At 43.1% G+C, this 25,034-nt stretch overlaps 1 protein-coding gene across 4 annotated transcripts in view; it reads right to left on the bottom strand.

Annotated features, from left to right (window-relative positions):
* Positions 1 to 25,034, bottom strand: part of LOC110529869 (serine/threonine-protein kinase PAK 5) — a 113,353-nt gene that overhangs the window by 72,604 nt on the left and 15,715 nt on the right. The window contains exon 1 of one of the 4 annotated variants that reach the window (XM_036985402.2): positions 4,281 to 5,026. The exons of 2 other annotated variants lie outside the window; for them this stretch is intronic. The gene's annotated coding sequence lies outside the window, so the exon portion shown is untranslated. Of the gene's footprint in view, positions 1 to 4,280; positions 5,027 to 25,034 lie in introns of those variants that run through there. One more of the 4 variants, XM_021612501.3, reaches the window with a different exon arrangement.

Below are 25,034 nucleotides of genomic sequence, written 5' to 3'. Positions count from 1 at the left end.
TAAGGTTATTACAGCAAAGAGGTACAATGTCACTGGATGAGAAACAGTAGCCTGGTTAATGCCAAGACGATGGAATGTACATGTGATTGTTCCGAAACAATGCATGGGTAGGTGTTGCAAACACAAGTGCGCATGTGTGTGCTCACCTTCATAGCTGACCTCCCGTGTAAAAGTGAGCTCTGCGCCACAGATAAACCGTGGTCGTATCTTAGCCATGTTTCTCACCAGAACTGGTAAAAAAGGAGTTATGAGAGCCTTGCATAACCCAGTTCAACGTAAGTGCCAACCTACACAAACATATACAACAACGTTACACCCACACACACGCGCACACACACACACATACACACATTCCCCAGCATGGCAGATCGCCCTCCACACAGACTAAGAGGGGCAGGGTTCTTGACTCCCAGGCTGATTTGTCTCAAGCCATCTGTCGCCATCTGAGCCATGGCAGGCGTTTCCCTGCTCCCAAAACCCAGCCACGACACACACACTTTTGCACGTGTGTGTGTGTGTCTCTGCGTGTATGAGAAAGCATGTACAGTGGGTTCTGGAATTATTGGATCCCTCGATAAAGATGAGCAGAAAAGACTGTCGAAAATAAATAATACCAATGCTGAGCTACATATATATTGTATGCAAAATACATTTTATTTTATTTTATGCTTGTACAGTTATTTTATGCTTGTACAGATTTTTGTTAAACACAGAATATATTTTTATACACATACAGTGCATTCGGAAAGTATTCAGACCCCTTGACTTTTTCCACCTTTTGTTACGTTACAGCCTTATTCGAAAATTGTTAGATTGAAAAAGATTCCTCATCAATCTACACACAATACCCCATACTGCCAAAGCAAATGTTTTTATTTTTTTGTGTGCAAATGTATTAAAAATAAAAATATCCTTTGCTATGAGACTTGAAATTGAGCTCAGGTGCATCCTGTTTCCATTGATCATCCTTGAGATGTTTCTACAACTTGATTGGAGTCCACCTGTGGTAAATCCATTGATTGGACACGATTTGGAATGCCACTCACCTGTCTATATAAGGTCCCAAAATTGACAGTGCATGTCAGAGCAAAAACCAAGCCATGATGTTGAAGGAATTCTCTGTAGAGCTCTGAGACAGGATTGTGTCTAGGCACAGATCTGGGGAAGGATACCAAGACATTTCTGCAGAATTGAAGGTCCCCAAGAATACAGTGGCCTCCATCATTCTTAAATGGAAGAAGTTTGGAACCACCAAGACTCTTCCTAGAGCTGGCCGCCCAGCCAACTGATCAATCGGAGGAGAAGGGCCTTGGACAAGGAGGTGACCAACAACCCGATGGTCGCTCTGATAGAGCTCCAGAGTTCCTCTGTGGAGATGGGAGAACCTTCACAAAGCACAACCATCTCTGCAGTACTCCACCAATCAAGCCTTTATGGTAGAGTGGCGAGACGGAAGCCACTCCTCAGTAAAAGGCACATTATAGCCCGCTTGGAGTTTGCCAAAAGGCACCTAAAAGACCCTCAGACCATGATTCTCTGGTTTGAAGAAAACAAAATTGAACTCTTTGGCCTGAATGCCAACCGTCACGTCTGGAGGAAACCTGGCACCATCCCTACAATGAAGCTTGGTGCTTGCAGAATCATGCTGTGAGGATGTTTTTCAAAGGCAGGGACTGGGAGACTAGTCAGGATCGAGGGAAAGATGAACGGAGCAAAGTATATGAAAACCTGCTCCAGAGCACTCAGGACCTCAGACTGGTGCAAAGGTTCACCTTCCAACAGGACAACGACCCTAAACACACAGCCAAGACAACCCAGGAGTGAATTCGGGACAAGTCCCTGAATGTCCTTGGGTAGCCCAGCCAGAGCCCAGACTTGAACCCGGTCGAACATCTCTGGAGAGACGTGAAAATAGCTGTGCAGCAACGCTCCCCATCCAACCTGACAGAGCTTGAGAGGATCTGCAGAGAAAAATGGGAGAAACTCCCCAAATACAAGTGTGCCAAGATTTTAACGTCATACCCAAGAAGTCTCAATGCTGTAATCGCTGCCAAAGGCGCTTCAACAAAGTACTGAGTAAAGGGTCTGAATACATATGTAAATGGATTTTTATTATCTTTCCAAAAAGCAGTTTTTTCTCTCATTATGGCATATTATGTGTCGATTGATGAGGGAAAAAACAATTGAATCCATTTAAGAATAAAGCTGTAACATAACAACATGTGAGAGAAGTAAAGGTGTCTGAAGACTTTCTGAATGCACTGTATAGCACAAATATGTACATGTTTTTGTGTGATTAAGAGCCGCAGTCCCTATTTAGGCAAAATGCAACAATTTCACTGATTTGACTGAGTTACAGTTCATATGAGGAAATCAGTCAATTGAAATAAATTCATTAGGCCCTAATCTATGGATTTCACATGACTGGGAATACAAATATGCATCTGTTGGTCACAGATACCTTTAAAAAAAATGGGCCTCATAATTGTCCTCAGGATCTCGTCGCTGTGTTTTTGTGCATTCAAATTGCCATCAATAAAATGCAATTATGTTTGTTGTCCGTAGCTTAGGCCTGCCGATTTCATAACCCCGCCGCCACCATGGGGCACTCAGCAAACCGCTTGCCGACACAACGCCATACACATGGTCTGCGGTTGTGAGGCCGGTTGGACGTACTGCCAAATTCTCTAAAACGACGTTGGAGGTGGCTTATGGTAGAGAAATGAACATTCAATTCTCTGTCTCTGGTGGACATTCATGCAGTCAGCATGTCAATAGCACGCTCCCTAAAAACATCTGTGGCATTGTGTTGTGTGACAAAACTGCACATTTTAGATTGGGCTTTTATTGTCCCCAGCACACGTGTGTAATGATCATGCTGTTTAATCAGCTTCTTGATATGCCACACCTGTCAGGTGGATGGATTATCTTGGCAAAAGAGAAATGTTCACTCAGAGGCATGTAAAGAAATATGTTCCAAACATTTTGAGAAATACGATTTTTGTGCGCATGACACATTTAAGGCATCTTTTATTTCAGCTCATGAAATATGGGACCAACACTTTACATGTTGCGTTTATATTTTTATTCGGTGTAGTAATCCCACCCACCAGCGGGCTCTCTCTCTCTCTGGCGAGATGTCTAGTTTCAGAGCGCCTCAGAATGGGACTTGAATTGCAGTCCATGACAGGCGCAAACAGCCAGGGTTTTTAGTTGGCTGATCTCTCAGTCCATCGCTGTCTAGCACCTCCCCCTCTTTGTGGATTTCAACGTTCAACGTAATGGGCTTAACAAGGAAGTGGGTTTGGGAAATTGGAAAGTATGCATCTAAGAAACCGTTTTCACATATAAACTTTATATGCCTGAATTCCAAATCAACCGGGCTCTCCAAAAACAATATGATCCCTGTGATAGAACATGTATATTAATTGCCGATTTTCGCAATTTTTCATCTAATAAAGCTGTATAGCAGGCTTGCTTCCTCTCTTGCCTAGATTTTAACCACACCAGTTTCAAGTGGAACTTTGAGCCACAGTGTTACCATGCTCTTACGCGCCAGCAATTTGAGCCCGGAAACGAGGTTACAAATGTAGAGATTTTCCCCCTTTCTCCCTCCACCCCAGGCATTTTCATTACAATCCAAAAGGCATTTCTTAAACACCAAAATATTATGCTCCATTTTTGGTCCCTGTCATCTTCATTTACAAGCAGTATTTCTTATAAAGGCCTGTGAGTTCAAATGTGGCCCACAATCTACACTGAGCGATTGCCCTAAAAGAGATCCTAAACTAAACCCACAACTAGGATGTTGCTAAGACCATGTTCAAATCTACAGAGCCGTCAAGGCATCCGATCTGTGGCCTGACAGCCTCACCTGTTAAGGTACAGTCTGCTGCTACATCACCACATTGGTTGGCCAGCTTGACATTTTTTATTGACTGTACCAACCCAATGAGTACTGTTTTTATGCTCTTGTTCTTCAGTTGGTCTTACGTTCTCTCTGTTGTGAAATTGTTGTTTGCTTTGTTTTATCAGGATTGGATTCCCTCAAGATTTTTTTATTTGGTCCAAAATTCATGTTAAGCTAGAGGTGTATTCTTCCAGGAACGTGATCCCAAACAGCCACGTTCTGATCCAGGATCAGAATTCAGCAACAGAGTATGTCCAAGTTTTAAAACTCATGAATGTCACATTTATCTTGTGCTTCACGTTTCATTTGTCATAGTTAAAAAGAAAGGTCTGACAGTTAGAGAGAAACTTATCCTGGTAACAGATCTTACCTGGTAACCCAGTCACAGTTCCTCTCGACCAATAGAAATGTTCGAATTCCACAAGGCGGTAATAGTCCTACATCATGAGAACCTGTACAGTCCAAGTATTCATCATCCAGACCAGCACACTTCAACTGCAGTCAATGTGTCTGTCTGTGTCCTGTTTATTCTCCAGTATTATTAATATTCTACTGTACACATACTGCCGGACGTATGATTACCAAATATATTCTTCTTTAAACCTAATAAAGAGATTTAGGAAGATAAAACATAATCCAGAGTGATGGATGGCATTGGGTATTCAGGACGATTCGCAGTTGAAGTACTAGGTGTTATCCAGCTAGCGAGCTACCCTGTCCTGTCCTGTAGTGTGTGTTTGTCCCAGCTCAGTCCCAGTCAGAGACGATACTATAGATATCGACAGGACATACTGGAAAACTGCCGACGCCAGCAGCCCCAGAAAAGCCCAGGGCAGGGCACAGCCAGACAGCCTAAGCCAGGACACGTCCTTTTTCCTTTCCCTATGATATTCACCCTGACGGTCCTAACCAAACACTCACAATCTTCACATCCATCCTCCCTTCAGGCTTTCTGCTCTAGATCCTCTTTTAGATCTTCTGGTGCCATCGCTGCTGCTGAGTGTCAGTGTCAGTGTGTGTGTGTGCCTCCTGTGTCTTGTGTCCTCTCCCTGACCGGATCAGAGTGTGTGCCGTGCACAGACACACACACACTACGTCCGGCCTCACATTCAACATGAGATCTCATCTTCTAACCCACCATTGGGGGGGGGGGGGGGGTGGAGGGAGAACAGGAACCAGTGTGGCTTGTATGGCAGCCACACCCGTTCCCAGTCCCCTGGGCTAATAATACACATGCCACTGTGGGAGGGGACTGTCACACACACACACCCACACACACTGCATATCTGCGCAAAGGCTGAGGCGACAACTGGGTCCTAAATAGAGGGAACACACTGTAGTTACTGTAGTTAGGGGTGTGCTGGGTATGATAACTATTCTATGAACTATAAACTGTATCTTAAGCATCCTTAGATACATTATATTACATGTGGAAAATTATACTGTCGCAATAGTGGCACTGGCAATTTTCCCATAAATGTCATTTACTATGTGTTTGTGGTATTGATGTTATCTCTACCCTAAAATGTTCTCCATAATATTCCATACCACAGGCATTCAACATGATCTCTGAGGACAAATAGCCAGACTAAGAAAGACTTCAAGAAACATTCCTACACTATCAGGACAGGGAAACATGCCTACATTATCAGGACAGAGAAACCTGCCTGCATTATCAGGACAGAGAAACATGCCTACATTATCAGGACTGAGAAATCTTGAAATTATCAGGACAGAGAAACCTTCCTACATTATCAGGACAGAGAAACATGCCTACATTATCAAGGCAGAGAAACCTTCCTACATGATCAGGACAGAGAAATCTTCCTACATGATCAGGACAGAGAAATATTCCTAAATGATCAAGACAGAAAGAACCTTCCAACATGATCAAGACAGAAAGAACCTTCCAACATCATCAGGACAGAAAAAAACCTTCCTACATGATCAAGACAGAAAGAACCTTCCTACATGATCAGGACAGAAAGAACCTTCATACATGATCAAGAAAAAAAGAACCTTCCTACATGATCAAGACAGAAAGAACCTTCATACATGATCAAGACAGAAAGAACCTTCCAACATGATCAGGACAGAAAAAACCTTCCTACATGATCAAGACAGAAAGAACCTTCCTACATGATCAAGACAGAAAGAACCTTCCAACATGATCAGAACAGAAAGAACCTTCATACATGATCAAGACAGAAATAACCTTCCTACATGATCAAGACAGAAAGAACCTTCCTACATTATCAGATCAGAGCATCATTTCTACATTATCAGATCAGGAAAAAACGTCCTATATTATCAGTGAAATAATCTCTGTATCTGTTCTGGTACTATCCATATCCCACCATTGAATAGACCAACTCAGAGGGGAATCTGTCAGCTACATAGAGATCAGCAGGGTTATCTTAATGAGATCTGTACAACCCTCAGGACAGCGTAGAAATGTGTGTGTCTGTGTGTATGCGCGCATGTGTGTACGTGTTTGAGTGCGTGTGTGTACATAGGCGTGTGTGCGTGTGTGTGTTTAGGTCACATGACCATACACTCTTTAAAAAATGCTGGGTTGTTTGGCAGATGTACTCTTAAGGAGCCTACCGTTACTATTTGAGATCGAAGGACCTCTTCAGAATTAGACTGGGTCTGGCAGGCAAAACATACATCTAAACCTACATCGATTCTAAATAGCGATATGGTTCTAGAAACATAAAGCCCTTTCATATCTCATCAAAATAATTTCACAAATGCAAAATATACACTTTTACTGCACAACGTTTTAACCGATTTTAACACAGTTGCAGCTAACAGTTTTTTTCAGTGACAACACCTTCTTTCGTTACAAAGAGGTGTTGGGACTGTCTCCGCCAAGCGACCAAAAGAAAAAGAGAACCGAACCCTTCGTTCTGACCAGGGGACAATCGCCTCTACTCCCTGGCATTCACCATCATGAATGGGCAGGTTCTGGATCAGAAGACAATGTGTCCTGTTGTTTTTATAAAAAAAGTACACATATATATTTACAATTCGTCATGATTGGCCATATGTCAATAATTTCGTACTGTAGTAACGTTATAACATTGATTGTTGTCGTTAGAGGTATTTGTACGCCTATAAAAACAGCAGAGTCTATAGTAGAGACGAGCAATAAAAATTGAAATGACGGTTACCCAGCAATAAAGTAAGATAACCCACAGATTGATCAAAAATACATGAAGAACAATAACCCAGCAAAAGAGTAAAAAGCAACCCACTGCTGGGACAAAATAACCACCTTTCTGGGTAATTCAAGTATCTCATTCACGTAACCTAACAGCGCTGGGTCAAAATAACCCCGTTTTTTAGAAATGACCCAAACCGGGTCAGCATTTTTTTTTTTATAGATTGTAATGGTTTCATTCAGAGCTTTTATGCAACACCATTTATCCATGGATCAACCCATTATTTTACCGATCCCATTCCTGAGAATTCTGCCTGCTTTCAAAGTATGGTGAAATCCTCACTCAGAACCTTCACAATTCTGAGCTTGCTCGTTGTAGAGGTATAGTAAGGGGTTAAAAATGTGATTCACTTGCACCTTACACATTTTGTCTCGACAGTAATATCTCACCATGGTTGTCATATTACATACATACTGTACAGTACTGTGCTTCTCTACCTGAAACCCTGCTGTGTAGGTGCAATATTGCATCACTTACAAACTGTAAAAAAACCCACTTCAGCTGCTGCTGCCGTGGGCTGAACTATATATACATAACATGTATCATATGATTGACTATTCCTTTTACTTGGGATTGGAAGGAGAGGAGGAGAGACAGAATGGTCCTTCAGAACTGGCTCCCCACCGTATGAACTAGCGGACTATCTGACGCCATGAAGTATACAGTAATAGTTTTGGTTAGAATGAATAAGAAACACAAACAGAGATTATTCTGATCTCACAAGACACACAGATTATGTGCACCTACAGTTGAAGTCGTAAGTTTACATACACCGTAGCCAAATACATTTAAACTCAATTTTTCACAATTCCTGACATTTAATCCTAGTAAAAATGTACTGTCTTAGGTCAGTTAGGATCACCGCTTTATTTTAAGAATGTGAAATGTCAGAATAATAGTAGAGCGAATTATTTATTTCAGCTTTTATTTATTTCATCACATTCCCAGTGGGTCAGAAGTTTACATACACTCAATTGGTATTTGGTAGCATTGCCTTTAAATGGTTTAACTTGGGTCAAACATTTCGGGTAGCCTTCCACAAGCTTCCCACAATAAGTTGGGTGAATTTTGGCCCATTCCTCCTGACAGAGCTGGTGTAACTGACTCAGCTTTGTAGGCCTCCTTGCTCGCACATGCTTTTTCAGGTCTGCCCACACATTTTCTATAGGATTGAGGTCAGGGCTTTGTGATGGCCACACTAATACCTTGACTTTGTTGTCCTTAAGCCATTTTGCCACAACTTTGGAAGTATGCTTGGGGTCATTGTCCATTTGGAAAACCCATTTGCGCCCAAGACTGATGTCTTGAGATGTTGCTTCAATATATCCACATAATTTTCCATCCCCATGATGCCATCTATTTGAAGTGCACCAGTCCCTTCTGCAGCAAAGCAGCCCAAAAATATGATGCTGCCACCCTCGTGCTCCACGGTTGGGATGGTGTTCTTCGGCTTGCAAGCCTCCCCCTTTTTTCTCCAAACATAATGATGGTCATTATGGCCAAATAGTTCTATTTTTGTTTCATCAGACCAGAGGACATTTCTCCAAAAAGTACGATCTTTGTCCCCATGTGCAGTTGCAAACTGTAGTCTGGCTTTTTTATGGCAATTTTGGAGCAGTGGCTTCATCCTTGCTGAGCAGCCTTTCAGGTTATGTCGATATAGGACTCGTTTTACTGTGGATATAGATACTTTTGTACATGTTTTCTCCAGCATCTTCACAAGGTCCTTTGCTGTTGTTCTGGGATTGATTTTCACTTTTCGCAGCAAAGTACATTCATCTCTAGGAGACAGAAAGTGTCTCCTTCCTGAGCGGTATGACGGCTGCGTGGTCCCATGGTGTTTATACTTGCGTACTATTGTTTGTACAGATGAACGTGGTACCTTCAAGCATTTGGAAATTGCTCCCAGGGATGAACCAGAATTGTGGAAGTCTACCATTTTTTTCTGAGGTCTTGGCTGATTTCTTTTGATTTCCCCATGATGTCAAGCAAAGAAGCACTGAGTTTGAAGGTAGGCCTTGAAATACATCCACAGGTACACTTCCAATTGACTCAAATTATGTCAATTAGCCTATCAGAAGCTTCTAAAGCCATGACATCATTTTCTGGAATTTTCCAAGCTGTTTAAAGGCACAGTCAACCTAGAGTATGTAAACTTCTGACCCACTGGAATTGTGATACAGTGAATTATAAGTGAAATAATCTGTCTGTAAACAATTGTTGGAAAAATGACTTGTGTCATGCACAAAGTAGATGTCCTAACCGACTTGCCAAAACTATAGTTTATTAACAACAAATTTGTGGAGTGGTTGAAAAACAAGTTTTAATGACTCCAACCTAAGTGTATGTAAACTTACGACTTCAACTGTAGGTGAGGTGAATAGATGTCTAATACTGGCTATAAGTTATATATTATATGAATGTCATATATTTGGATATATGATCCATGTGTTGTATAGCTGCATGCTCCAGTTCAGTGTATGACACTCTCCAAGCCTTTCTCATGTGTTGAGGATATATGAGGTGACTGTATCCAGATCTATTCAGTGCCAGTGATTTTCTAAGTATAGAGATATCATCATCACGCTTCACTCATTTCATCTCATTTCATCTCGAACCAAGACTCCTTTAAGAAAACCTACCCATATGGTATTTTTTTACATCGCCTCAAGGCTAACATCTGTACACAGACAACACATAGAAATGCACACACACAGGCTCACCTCACACACACTGAAGGGATGACGGGTGGGGACAGACATAAAGAGTCTGAGTGTTGAGTTTGTCTCTGGACTGTAAAGGCCAAGCCTGTGGCCTGGGAAGAGGAGTGTGGAGAGTTAAAATGTCTGTTTTTAACAGTCTGTTATTGATGGCTAATGAACCATTAACAACCACATTCCAAGAGTTTTCCATACCATGCTATGGGAGAGATACACACATCCCACTGGGCACAGACATTAATTCAACGTCTGTTCCACGTCATTTCATTGAAACGTCATTTAAATTGAAATGAAGTGGAAACAGCGTTGATTCAACCAGTGTGTGCCCAGTGGGATGCTGACACACACACACACACACACACACACACACACACACACACACACATACGGCAGTATAAACAGTTATATTGACAATATAAGTTGAATACTTGAATACTGTATCTTTGTAATGTTCCTTGAACGTTGATCAAACTCACTCTCCTGCTCCATTAGCTTGGCACATTAACCATTTAACAGCCACTTGCAGCATCACTAACAAACCACTAATCACAGAGCCCAATTCTACATGTAGCACAGAGAGGCTGTAAATGTGTTTCTCTCTGTTATGCTCCACCACTTCTCCACTCACTGCTGTAGATGAGGCTCTGCTTAAAAGCATTTACACACACATGCACACACACGCTTGCACACACAAAAACGTGTGCGCGCCCACACATGCACACACACAAACAAACAGATGAGCCTGTCTGTCTGTCCTTTATAGTAACTTACTATATTTACGGTAACATACTGTACCTTTTTTACAATAACTTACAGTTAACTGGCTTCCAGTAAGTTATCATTAAAAATACATTTTTTTTTTTTTTTTTACAGTGGGCCAGAAGCAACCTGGTTCCTCATATGTCCTATGAAAGCAGGCTTTCTCCCCCATTATCTAGATGAGAGGAACATGTTAAAAGCCCAGTGTACAACAGCTGATGAAACTTAACACCTTAAAAGTGTGACAACATTTGATCAGTATTATTTCCTGATAGTTGCATGTTTAAAAATACAATTTACACAGGACCTTCTAATCAGCAGGTTTGCATGGTTTCAGCTTTCCATGGTGAAATCACCATGCTGCAAAGTGGTTAATATACCAATAAGAAAGAACGTTCCAAACCTCTCTGCCAATTCATGGGTCGCAAGTTGCGTCACAATATTGTTTTGAACGTTTGTTTTAGGACTGATGCCCAACTGAGCATTCTACTCAATGCATCCTCATTGAAAGCTGATGAAGGGTTGATCTAAAAAGTGCATTACTGTGGCTGCAGTATAATGTTAGCTAGCTAAGACTGAGGGAAGACCTCCAGATTTTAGCTAGCTAACATTTGCATTGCTAGCTATTTTAGCTAGCTAAGATTGAGGGAAGACCTCCAGATTTTAGCTAGCTAACATTTGCATTGCTAGCTATTTTTGACTAACTTTGCTAAAGTAAATTTGACAACATGTTGTTGCAAAGTTGTTTCCTAATAAATATGACCTACTGTATCAATGGCATAGTATTCCCAAGCCCCTATAGTGTAATTTAGAAGACACAGTCATTAGCCCCGGTTCAAAGTCATTAGCCCCCGTTCTACTTTTGAGCATCAATATGGCTGCGGCGCCTGTAGAACGTTGATAACAATAGCAACGACGCAACCGAGTGACGGAGGTGCAACCATGAATAACAGCTAAGCTGTGTTCGAATATACTCCCATATTGCAATTCTTCAGGAAATGGGCGTGGCTTCACATTGTTTTCAGATTTAAAGTCAATAATATGCAGCCAAAGTCCAACGAGAGCGGATATAAATTCATTGCCTTAACTAATTATGGCAAATGTTAAGAAAACGTTAAGCAACGTAATAAAGTAATGACTTTTAAAACAAGTTACCTTGCACGCTATGTTGGCTGGTATGTACCGATATGTTAAACATCAAACTTGCCAGTATATTAACTATATGCCATCTAACTAACTACCAAACGTTTATTGACTTGATTATTCCCGTCATTCTTAGCTAAGTGGTACAGTTGTTGTGAGTTCTCAATGGACATTCATGTACTTTCGTAAATTCGCTCTGGCTATCTATTCCGATTTCAGAGCTCATATCTGTGTACCAGTTGCGCAGAATAACTAATGAATTTACGAACGCTCAACACCCGTTGAATATGGCCGGTGTCAGTAAACGTCTGTCAAAAAGCATCATTAAATTGTTGGCAGCAGCACAGTTACAGTCACCAACGCTCTGGATAACATGAAAACAGCCTAACCAGCTCTGCTAGGGTGAGTAAAATGGTCAGAGTGAGGTGTTCTCTCATTATGTGTCTGGAACAACTTTAGGGAACAACCGTTATTCAAGGGACCTTTTAACATGGTGACCTTTTGGTCAGCTGGCTAAGGTCATTACCTACCACCTCTGGGTGGTAACCTGTGAGTGTGTGTTAAGGATTTATACTCAGATAAGACCAAACCGAATACCAACGGCTCAGACACAAGAGGTATGTGGCAGGGTCTACAGTCAATCATGGATCACAAAAAGAAAACCAGCCCCGTCACGGACCAGGATGTTTTGCTCCCAGGCAGACTAAATTACTTTTTTGCCCGCTTTGAGGACAATACAGTGCCACTGACACGGCCCGCAACTAAAACATGCAGACTCTCCTTCACTGCAGCCGATGTGAGGAAAACATTTAAACGTGTCAACCCTCGCAAGGCTGCAGGCCCAGACGGCATCCCCAGCCGCGCCCTCAGAGCATGCGCAGACCAGCTGGCTGGTGTGTTTACGGACATATTCAATCAATCCCTATCCCAGTCTGTTGTTCCCACATGCTTCAAGAGGGCCACCATTGTTCCTGTTCCCAAGAAAGCTAAGGTAACTGAGCTAAACGACTACCGCCCCGTAGCACTCACTTCCGTCATCATGAAGTGCTTTGAGAGACTAGTCAAGGACCATATCACCTCCACCCTACCTGACACCCTAGACCCACTCCAATTTGCTTACCGCCCAAATAGGTCCACAGACGATGCAATCTCAACCACACTGCACACTGCCCTAACCCATCTGGACAAGAGGAATACCTATGTGAGAATGCTGTTCATCGACTACAGCTCGGCATTCAACACCATAGTACCCTCCAAGCTCGTCATCAAGCTCGAGACCCTGGGTCTCGACCCCGCCCTGTGCAACTGGGTACTGGACTTCCTGACGGGCCTCCCCCAGGTGGTGAGGGTAGGCAACAACATTTCCACCCCGCTGATCCTCAACACTGGGGCCCCACAAGGGTGCGTTCTGAGCCCTCTCCTGTACTCCCTGTTCACCCATGACTGCGTGGCCACGCACGCCTCCAACTCAATCATCAAGTTTGCGGACGACACAACAGTGGTAGGCTTGATTACCAACAACGACGAGACGGCCTACAGGGAGGAGGTGAGGGCCCTCGGAGTGTGGTGTCAGGAAAATAACCTCACACTCAACGTCAACAAAACTAAGGAGATGATTGTGGACTTCAGGAAACAGCAGAGGGAACACCCCCCTATCCACATCGATGGAACAGTAGTGGAGAGGGTAGTAAGTTTTAAGTTCCTCGGCGTACACATCACAGACAAACTGAATTGGTCCACCCACACAGACAGCATCGTGAAGAAGGCGCAGCAGCGCCTCTTCAACCTCAGGAGGCTGAAGAAATTCGGCTTGTCACCAAAAGCACTCACAAACTTCTACAGATGCACAATCGAGAGCATCCTGTCAGGCTGTATCACCGCCTGGTACGGCAACTGCTCCGCCCACAACCGTAAGGCTCTCCAGAGGGTAGTGAGGTCTGCACAACGCATCACCTGGGGCAAACTACCTGCCCTCCAGGACACCTACACCACCCGATGTCACAGGAAGGCCATAAAGATCATCAAGGACAACAACCACCCGAGCCACTGCCTGTTCACCCCGCTATCATCCAGAAGGCGAGGTCAGTACAGGTGCATCAAAGCTGGGACCGAGAGACTGAAAAACAGCTTCTATCTCAAGGCCATCAGACTGTTAAACAGCCACCACTAACATTGAGTGGCTGCTGCCAACACACTGACTCAACTCCAGCCACTTTAATAATGGGAATTGATGGGAAATGATGTAAAATATATCACTAGCCACTTTAAAACAATGCTACCTAATATAATGTTTACATACCCTACATTATTCATCTCATATGTATATGTATATACTGTACTCTATATCATCTACTGTATCTTTATGTAATATATGTATCACTAGCCACTTTAACTATGCCACTTTGTTTACATACTCATCTCATATGTATATACTGCACTCAATACCATCTACTGTATCTTGCCTATGCCGCTCTGTACCATCACTCATTCATATATCTTTATGTACATATTCTTTATCCCCTTACACTTGTGTCTATAAGGTAGTCGTTTTGGAATTGTTAGCTAGATTACTTGTTGGTTATTACTGCATTGTCGGAACTAGAAGCACAAGCATTTCGCTACACTCGCATTAACATCTGCTAACCATGTGTATGTGACAAATAAAATTTGATTTGATTTGAAGTAGCTAGACAGTTAGCTCGAGTGCTTGACTGCCGTTGTGAGGTCAGAATGTTCGGATCAACCCTACCTCTCCACCAGAGGGTCCCGTGTGCGCTCTGAACGCTCCTGAAGTGAAACGCTCAATGTACAAACGGACACCCGAAGTTGTAAAATGTCTAGCTAGGCTCAACTGAAAGGACACCGTTTGTTTACAGTATACTAATATTATATAGTATGTAGTATATTCTCATTAAGTATGTCGTATACAGTATGTTAGTATGGGTATTCGAACACAGCTCTAGTTTTTAGTTTTCCCCTCCCCACAGCAAAATTCTGGATAAAAAGTTATTTTTTGCCCATTTTAATGGAAATCTATTACAATAAGGTACTTAATTATTACCCAGAAATGATTTGATATTGACATAAAAATGGCTGCATTGGGCCTTTGAAGTCCTTCAGGCTCCCACATCAACCCCAAACATACATAATTGATCACTGGATCCACCCCTGCCTTGTTTGGTTGGATACAGGGCCTGAAATATAAAATGTATTCATAGGGTTTTGTGTATCTACATCTCAATAGTGAGATGTAAAGTATATACAAAAACATTTACTTGTACAGCAAATAGTTGTATGTAGCTACGTATCAATGTTATGATCCCTTTGGCTTTCTATACGTTGTGTAGCCACTGCCTGTCAGACTTCTAATAGGTTGTGTTGTGTGCCCAATTGTTCTTCAGCTGAAAACGGCTGGGGCAAGGTGTGTTTAATGGGCATTAATAATGACCGTGTGTGTGCGCGCGTGTGTGTGTGTGTGCTTTTATGGTTTTAAGCCCCTGAGGCATTGCATAACTTAAAGCAGCATTTTACTTGGTTATCTGCCTACACTGAGAGAGAGAAGGATAGAAATCAAATCAAATCAAATTTTATTTGTCACATACACATGGTTAGCAGATGTTAATGCGAGTGTAGCGAAATGCTTGTGCTTCTAGTTCCGACAATGCAGTAATAACCAACAAGTAATCTAACTAACGATTCCAAAACTACTGTCTTGTACACAGTGTAAGGGGATAAAGAATATGTACATAAGGATATATGAATGAGTGATGGTACAGAGCAGCATAGGCAAGATACAGTAGATGGTATCGAGTACAGTATGTACAAATGAGATGAGTATGTAAACAAAGTGGCATAGTTTAAAGTGGCTAGTGATACATGTATTACATAAGGATACAGTCGATGATATAGAGTACAGTATATACGTATGCATATGAGATGAATAATGTAGGGTAAGTAACATTATATAAGGTAGCATTGTTTAAAGTGGCTAGTGATATATTTACATCATTTCCCATCAATTCCCATTATTAAAGTGGCTGGAGTTGAGTCAGTGTCAGTGTGTTGGCAGCAGCCACTCAATGTTAGTGGTGGCTGTTTAACAGTCTGATGGCCTTGAGATAGAAGCTGTATTTCAGTCTCTCGGTCCCAGCTTTGATGCACCTGTACTGACCTCGCCTTCTGGATGATAGCGGGGTGAACAGGCAGTGGCTCGGGTGGTTGATGTCCTTGATGATCTTTATGGCCTTCCTGTGACATCGGGTGGTGTAGGTGTCCTGGAGGGCAGGTAGTTTGACCCCGGTGATGCGTTGTGCAGACCTCACCACCCTCTGGAGAGCCTTACGGTTGAGGGCGGAGCAGTTGCCGTACCAGGCGGTGATACAGCCCGCCAGGATGCTCTCGATTGTGCATCTGTAGAAGTTTGTGAGTGCTTTTGGTGACAAGCCAAATTTCTTCAGCCTCCTGAGGTTGAAGAGGCGCTGCTGCGCCTTCTTCACAATGCTGTCTGTGTGAGTGGACCAATTCAGTTTGTCTGTGATGTGTATGCCGAGGAACTTAAAACTTGCTACCCTCTCCACTACTGTTCCATCGAGATGGGGATAGAGATGGATAGAGAAAGACAGACAGCTTCAGACATGGATCAGACATGGATCAGAGTAACCAATGAAAGACAGACAGCTTCAGACATGGATCAGAGTAACCAATGAAAGACAGGAAAGGAGAACCTCTTCATAACGGAGCTGAGGTAAAAAATTAAAAATAAACTCCCAGGGCTGGGCCATAGTGAAGGCCTAACAGTGACACAGCAATTGGCAGTCGCTAGCAGATATTTATGACACGGCTGGCATGGTCTTGACAGGGCATCAATCCGTTACTTCTCACCAAGGTCCCTGACCACAACGTCGTTGTGACTGATGACAGAGTGCTATTTCTGCGCGGTGGGCTGGGATGTAGGTATTCGGTTTGGTCTTATCTGGGTATAAATCCTTAACACACACTCACAGGTTACCACCCAGAGGTGGTAGGTAATTTATTTTATTTATTTTACCTTTATTTAACTAGGCAAGTCAGTTAAGAACAAATTCTTATTTTCAATGACGGCCTAGGAACAGTGGGTTAACTGCCTGTTCAAGGGCAGAACGACAGATTTGTACCTTGTCAGCTCGGGGGTATGAACTTGCAACCTTCCGGTTACTAGTCCAACGCTCTAACCACTAGGCTACCCTGCCGCCCCAATGACCTTAGCCAGCTGACCAAAAGGTCACCATGTTAAAAGGTCCCTTGAATAACGGTTGTTCCCTAAAGGGTTACTTTTGTGTTTGACCTATACATGTGCACACACACACACACACACACACACACACACACGTTATCCAATGACACAGTAGTACAATGTGAGTCATTGCACAATAACCCACACCAGAGATGATATATACAACTACAGTAGCCATACTTATGAAACATTTATCAGTCTCTCCCTCCATCTCTCCCTATTCCATCTCCTCATCCCTCCCTAGTGGTGTTCATCCTCTCTCTGCCTCTATTTCCACTTGGCCAGTATTCAGGCATCAGCTATAGTATATGTAGCTGTACATCTGCCGGCCTGATTTCACCGAGTTTTCCCATCATGGCTCACAGGGGCTCGCAGGGGGTCGTTGGTAGAGCAATAGTAATAAGAGTTATTTTAAACATGCATCAGGAATATCATACAGAAATCTGAAAGGGCATACAAAAGAAACACCCATCGTTTTTTTAAACATCAATGTCTGATATTCAATAGGTGATCAGTGGGTGTGTGGCCATGGGCTGATAGTGAGTGAGTTCATCCTGGATGTCCAGTAGAGAAGCGCTCATCAGCAGATCTGATCTGGCTGAAAAAAGACTCATACAGACTCATACCGGTACACATGACTTCACCCCACTGATGGCTGTGATAAGGAAGCGGAGCAGGATTAGAGGTGTGTGTGTGTGTGTGTGTGTGTGTGTGTGTGTCTGTGTGTGTGTCTGTGTGTGTGTCTGTGTGTGTGTGTGTGTGTGTGTCCAGACAGGCTACACAGTCTCACTTTGGGCAAATTAGCAACGCCAGGCTTCTGCTCTCTCCTGCTTGCCCTCTCCCACTCTCTTTCTATTTCCCTTCTTCTCTCCTCTCCTCCACCTTCTCCATCTCTCCATCTTTCTGTTTGTTACCCAGTGCATCCTGCTATTTACACCGTAACTTAATGACATACTGTATAGCCTTCCCCATCTGCTTGGCTAGGTTGCCTGAGGAGACGCTCGTCAACTCGCATTCTGCTCACAGCGCTTGGCCTACATCGCTTACACACATAAATACACACACACACACACACACACACACACACACACACACACACACACACACATTGGAGACTGACGAGACAAGAGCACTAGCACCCATAACAACCTTGCTTGGTTGTTAACCATAACAGCCACAGTAATCATCACTTCTAGGAACCATTACCTATTTACAAAACAGACACGCACACGTAGGCACGCACGCACAGACACACACACACAAACAGACACACACACTCACACAAATGCGGTCGGTCCACTTATGCAGATGGTAAATTACAAAGCAGTACGTGGTGACACATATATCAGGAAAGGGGAAATGAGGTGGCTCGCAGGGATAATAGGAGAACAGAGAAGTAGGCCTCGCCTATCCACAGTGGAATCATTCATAACACCGCATATTACAACACACACACACAGAATGCCTTTTTCATAATGAACTGCAGATCCGGGTTCAAATTCTATTTGAAATCTTTCCATTCTTTTGGTGTTTGGTTCAGTCAGACTGAAGTGCCAGATGGGTGGGTTTTGCAGCTTTGCAAATGTTCTATTGGTTCCACTGCGCCAGGCAAGCTCAATCAAGCCCAGCTAAAGTGTGTGAAATGATTTCAAATAGTATTTGAACCCAGATCATATAATGCTTTGGGGTTTCAAATAGGTTATTGGGGGATTGCAAACAGGAATGGAAGTGTTCCTCAGGGGTTATCCATGGCAATAGATATGACTATTGGGAGATCTGAGTGCAGATCGAATTCACTCTTCTTGCCAGTCATGGTTTTTGTTGACACCACTACACCACTGTGTTAGACTCATTTGCCGGTGCTAACGTTTGTAGAACAGTAGAGTTTTGGTAGACAACATTTCCTACCGCTCGATATGTTGGGTTGTACAATCTTAAAGACCTCTTGAAGAGGGTAGAACATGGGATGTGCCAAGGAAGGCATAGAGTACCAGTCAAACGTTTGGACACGCCTATTCATTCAAGGGTTTTTCTTGATTTTGACTATTTGCTACATTGTAGAATTAATAGTGAAGACATCAAAACTATGACACATGTGGAATCATGTAGTAACCAAACAAGTGTTAAACAAATCAAAATATATTTTATAGTTGAGATACTTCAAAGTAGCCACCCTTTGCCTTGATGACAGCTTTGCACACTCTTGGAATTCTCTCAACCAGCTTCATGAGGTAGTCACCTGGAATGCATTTCAATTAACAGGTGTGCCTTGTTAAAAGTTCATTTGTGGAGTTTCTTTCCTCCCATATTATGGCAAGAACAGCTCAAATAAGCAAAGAACAAAGAGAAATGACAGTCTATCATTACTTTAAGACATGAAGGTCAGTCAATCTGGAACATTTCAAGAACTTTCAAAGTTTCTTCAAGTGCAGTCACAAAAACCATCAAGCGCTATTATCAAACTGGCTCTTATGAGGACTGCCACAGGAAAGGAAGACCCAGAGTTATCTCTGCTGCAGAGGATAAGATCGTTAGAGTTAACTACACCACAGAGTTCAGCTCAAATAAGCGCTTGACAGCGTTCAAGTAACAGACACATCTCAACATCAACTGTTCACGGGAGACTGTGTGAATCAGGCATTCATGGTTTAACTTCTGCAAAGAAACCACCACTAAAGGACACCAATAAGAATTAGACACATGCTTGAGCCAAGAAACACGAGCAATGGACATTAAACCGGTGGAAATATGTCCTTTGGTCTGATGAGTTCAAATTTTAGATTTATGTTCCAACCGCCGTGTCTATGGGAGACGCAGAGTAGGTGAATGGATGATCTCCGCATGTGTGGTTCCCGCCGTGAAGCATGGAGGAGGATTCTGCAGCGATACACCATCCCATCTGGTTTGTGCTTAGTGGGACTATCATTTGTTTTTCAACAGGACAATGACCCAACACACCTCCAGGCTGTGTAAGGGCTATTTGACCAAGAAGGAGAGTGATGGAGTTCTGCATCAGATGACCTGGCCTCCACAATCACCCGACCTCAACCGAATTGAGATGGTTTGGGATGAGTTGGACCACAGAGTGAAGGAAAAGCAGCCAACAAGTGCTCAGCATATGTGGGAACTCCTTCAAGACTGTTGGAAAAGCATTCCAGGTGAAGCAGGTTGAGAGAATGCCAAGAGTGTGCAAAGCTATCATCAAGGCAAAAGGTGGCTACATTGAAGAATCTAAAATATAAATATATTTTTATTTGATTTACACTTTTTTGGTTACTACATGATTCCATATGTGTTATTTCATAGTTTCGATGTCTTCACTATTATTCTACAATGTAGAAAATAGTAAAAAAGAAAGAAAAACCCTTGAATTGAGTAGGTGTGTCCAAACTTTTGACTGGTACTGTCTATTCAAACATCCTTAATCAACGGCTATTTCTAGTGACCAGGCTGAGAAAAATAATGCACCAGAAATATGCTTCCTGATCCTGCAGGAAAACGAATAAAGTGATTATGTATTTTGTTTCTTAAAACAATAGAGCTTACTGTGTGTAACAAGCCCAAAAGATTACTGCCATTACCAAAAGGATTACAATTTTATGCCACATAACGTTTCTGTACATAAAAATCCACCATTTTGTTTTGCCATTTGTCATTGCCTTCACAACAAAGGAAGCATTCACAATGCACATCCATATTTCAGCATCCTCCTGTTTTCCATAGCACTGTAGGATGTTGCCTTTAATCCTACACACACACACACACACACACACACACACACACACACACACACACACACCCACAAGGAGAGAAGTGTGCGCACACACACAGGCGCACACTCACACACATACAGGTTAAATTAGCTTTAATTAGGACTGTGGAGCTGGATACTCTCAGTCCTGTGGATTCTGCTACTGCATATAGCTGAGAGAGAGACAGCCAGAGAGAGAGGGAGAGAGAGGCTGGAGGTTTGGAGCCCCTCCAAAAAGACCCTAACCCTACATCACTATACCAGTGGTATACATACAGCAAGGCAATCTATATGCAAAACATTTAGCGCAGCTAAGAGTTAAGTCTATAGAGCAGCCGAGATTCATAGGTTGCACAGTGACGTGGAGACGGAGCAACTTATAACATTAGTTTATAAACACGTTATAGAGCACAATACATTATGGTGGGGAGAAGGGGAGGATTAGCATCTAGTGGCAACTTCCCCTGAAATAGTGGCATCATCAACTAGGGACATTAGGTCTGAATTACAGCATCGATCTACAGTAACAAGGCAGATGACAGTGTACTCTGGTCTGGAGGTCTGGAGCAACAGGGAACCTGACATGATTTGTGGCATGGCCGTCCCATCCCCATCCATCCCTTCACACCAGACAGCCATGGCAATAAAAGCGCTGCATTTACAGCACTGCTCTAATAACCAATTGCTTTGGCCTTTGGCAAATAGCTGCGAAGTAAATTTGAACACACTGCTCTGTGGCTGTGGGTTCATGCCTTGCTTTACACATGCATCGGTAAGTCCAAGTCCTCTGCACAGCAGAGTGGGATAAAGTCACACACACACACACTTCACACACACACACACACACACACACACACACACACACACACACACACACACACACACACACACACACACGCTCTAAAGACTCACTCTAAAGACTCAGCTTCCCTCTTTTGTAGTAATTTCATGCAGTTTCATGCCTTTGCTTCAAAGAGAGCACAGCTGTGTCATTGGATGAAGTCTTTAATCTATTCAGTCAGTGCATCTGTACTCTCAGCCATACACCACGTCATTAGAGGCCTGCCAGTGTGTGTGTGTGTGTGTGTGTGTGTGTGTGTGTGTGTGTGTGTGTGTGTGTGTGTGTGTGTGTGTTTCTGAGCTGCTCAGAATAAACTGACTTACTGGCACGCATGCACAGTAGTGGTGCTTGTTTTGCAAAATCGACTTTTATGCTTGTACATGCATCTCTAGAGTACCAGGGTGGATGTATCTGTGTGTGTGCTAGACAAATAAATATGTTAGCTACAGTACAGCTCCCTCCCCATGTGTCTTCAGTAGCTATTGACTGCATTTTAAATGTCCATCATTACCTAATTAACCCTCTCCTCTCCTGTCCGTCTAAAGAATCCCCCCCCCCCCCCCTCCACACACACACACACATACAAACACAGAAGGTCATGTATGTGATGGTTAGGAGGACAAAACACCCTACATTTAGACTAGCTAGAGCTCCATGTGTGGGATGCTGTAGCTGAAGCAGAGGATGCAGCATCTCTCATACCCTCAGAGCACAGAGAGGGAGGGGAGAGAGAGGGAGAGCGAGTGACAGCGAGAGAGGGCACGGGAAGAGGAGAGACAAAAGGAAAGAGGGCAGAGAGCGAGCAGCGGGAGGAGAAAGAGGAAAGAGAGAGCAGGGAGTGTTTATAGGGGAAGAATTCCTTGGTCTCAATTAAGTGTTATGAGAGACAGTGTCATTGGTATGCTAACAAATGCAAGTCATCCTATCTTTATGCCTTGGGTCCACTGACACTGGCAGCGACACACTTGAAGTGATAACCTTCAGCTAACCTAATGCTATGATGACACAGCTAGCACTAAACACTGATGTCCCCAAACATCACCAGCGACTAAGCTTAAATAGGACCCTATAAACCAGCGGTCTACAAATCTTAGGATATATATCAGTAGACCCACAAGAAAAGTAGCCAATGATCTGAAACCAGAGAGACCAGATAGAGAGAGACCCAAACCTTTCTCATAACCAGGAGATCCCAACACCAGACACCAAACCTAGAACAAAGAGATCCCAACCCCAGACACCAAACCTATAACAAAGAGATCCCAACACCAGACGCCAAACCTAGAACAAAGAGATCCCAACACCAGACACCAAACCTAGAACAAAGAGATCCCAACACCAGACACCAAACATATAACAAAGAGATCCCAACACCAGACGCCAAACCTAGAACAAAGAGATCCCAACACCAGACGCCAAACCTAGAACAAAGAGATCCCAACACCAGACGCCAAACCTAGAACAAAGAGATCCCAACACCAGCCAATTACATAAAGAAATTGGCCAAAGAACCAGTAGCCTTACATGAAGGATAACCAATGAATGAAACATTTTGACACGGCGGCCAGGTCCATAAAGGTTGTAGCTTACCATTTAGACGAGTTGCAGCCTCCTCCATGCTGTGTTGAACCTCATGTGAAGTTTATTTTTCCATTCTCCTTCCTGGCTAAATGTACTTGTCAGGGCCCTCTCAAATGCCAGCTGGACCAGCTGGGCTTTTTGTTGATGTAACATGCTGCGTCTGTGTTCCCCCGAATACGTGGAGAAGGAATTTTCGCTCATTGCTGTAGATGTCCCAAATGTTCATCCAAATCCATTTTTCAGTGCCAACAGCACAGTTGGCATTGCTGACAAAGGTATCTTTGAAGACCACTGAGTGGAGTCCATTTTTTGTTGCTGGCTGTGGTTGCGATTTAATTTAGCAAGAATCAATAAACTCTGCTTCCACTGGTTCAGTTTTGGTTAGATCCAACAGGTCGTCAGGTGCAAGTTACTGGGGTAACGAAGGTGCAGGTGCTTGTTGTAAAATTGCCCTTGTGCTTCTCAATCTTGTTGATCAGCAGGCAGTATGGGGATGGGTGGGTATTACATTTGGTGCTAGGCTCCTCAACCTTGGTGGTCGAGACAGCAGGCTACTCGGTGAGCCGGCATCGCACCGAACATGGTGGTCTGACGTTTTTTTGCTTTTGGCAGTGCCCAGCCATTTTCGGATATCCATGCTGATTAGCCAGCTATAATTATTCAGCTCGCCCTGGGTGGGATCCTATGAGCTTTTCTAACCAAGGTAATGAAGGCGGTACCTTATGACACTGCATGGCTAGGTGCCAAATCAGAATGCATTTTAGGATTGTAACTACTAAATATTACATTATTACATCCCCCCATCCCTCCCCCTCCTCAGAGTGCACACCTGGCATAGCCTCTGTCCCGGTCTGCGCCACTGGCAGGCCAGACAACGCTACATTGGCAAAACCGGGCATTGTAATTCATATACCATTTATTAGGGGGAAACAAAGCTGGACGCCCCATAGAGCCGTCTCTGACACTCCATAGAGCTGTCTTTGGATCCCAACACCAGCCAACAACAACCCCAAACCTAGAACCAAGAGATCTGACAACACCAGACTCCAAACCTAGAACCAAGAGATGCCAACACCACCAACACCAGACCTCATACCTAGAACCAAGAGATCCCAACACCACCAACACCAGACCTCTTACCTAGAACCAATAGATCCCAACATCAGTCAAAACCAGACCTCAAACCTAGAACCATTTTCAGAAGTTGCTTTCATTTCAGCTAATCTAATTAGTAAACATTTCAACTGCATTAAAATATACATTTTGTCCACAAAACAATTAACACCCATCCAAAAAAAATTTGCTTTCTTTTTTTTCTTGTAATGTACAGTACCAATTAAAAGTTTGGACACCAACTCATTCAAGGGTTTTTCTTTATTTTGACTATTTTCTACATTGTAGAATAAAAGTAAAGACACCACAACTATGCAATAACATATATGGAATCATGTAGTAACCAAAAAAGGGTTAAACAAATATTTTAGATATTAGATTCTTCAAAGTAGCTACCCTTTGCATTGATGACAGATTTGAAAATTTTTGGCATTCTCTCAACCAGTTTCACCTGGAATGCTTTTCCAACAGTCTTGAAGGAGTTCTCACATATGCTGAGCACTTATTGGTTGCTTTTCCTTCACTCTGTGGTCCAACTCATCCCAAACCATCTCAATTGGGTTGAAAACCGGGTGATTATGGAGGCCAGGTCATCTGATGCAGCACTCTATCACTCTCCCTCTTGGTCAAATTGCAGATACACAGCCTGGAGGTGTGTTGCGTCATTGTCCTGTTGAAAAATCAATGATAGTCCAACTAAGCGCAAAACAGATGGGA

This window comes from Oncorhynchus mykiss, chromosome 8, assembly GCF_057628025.1.
Source record: "Oncorhynchus mykiss isolate SJ-2025 chromosome 8, ASM5762802v1, whole genome shotgun sequence".
Classification (NCBI taxonomy): Eukaryota; Metazoa; Chordata; class Actinopteri; order Salmoniformes; family Salmonidae; genus Oncorhynchus; species Oncorhynchus mykiss.
This window is presented reverse-complemented; position numbering and strand designations above follow the sequence as displayed.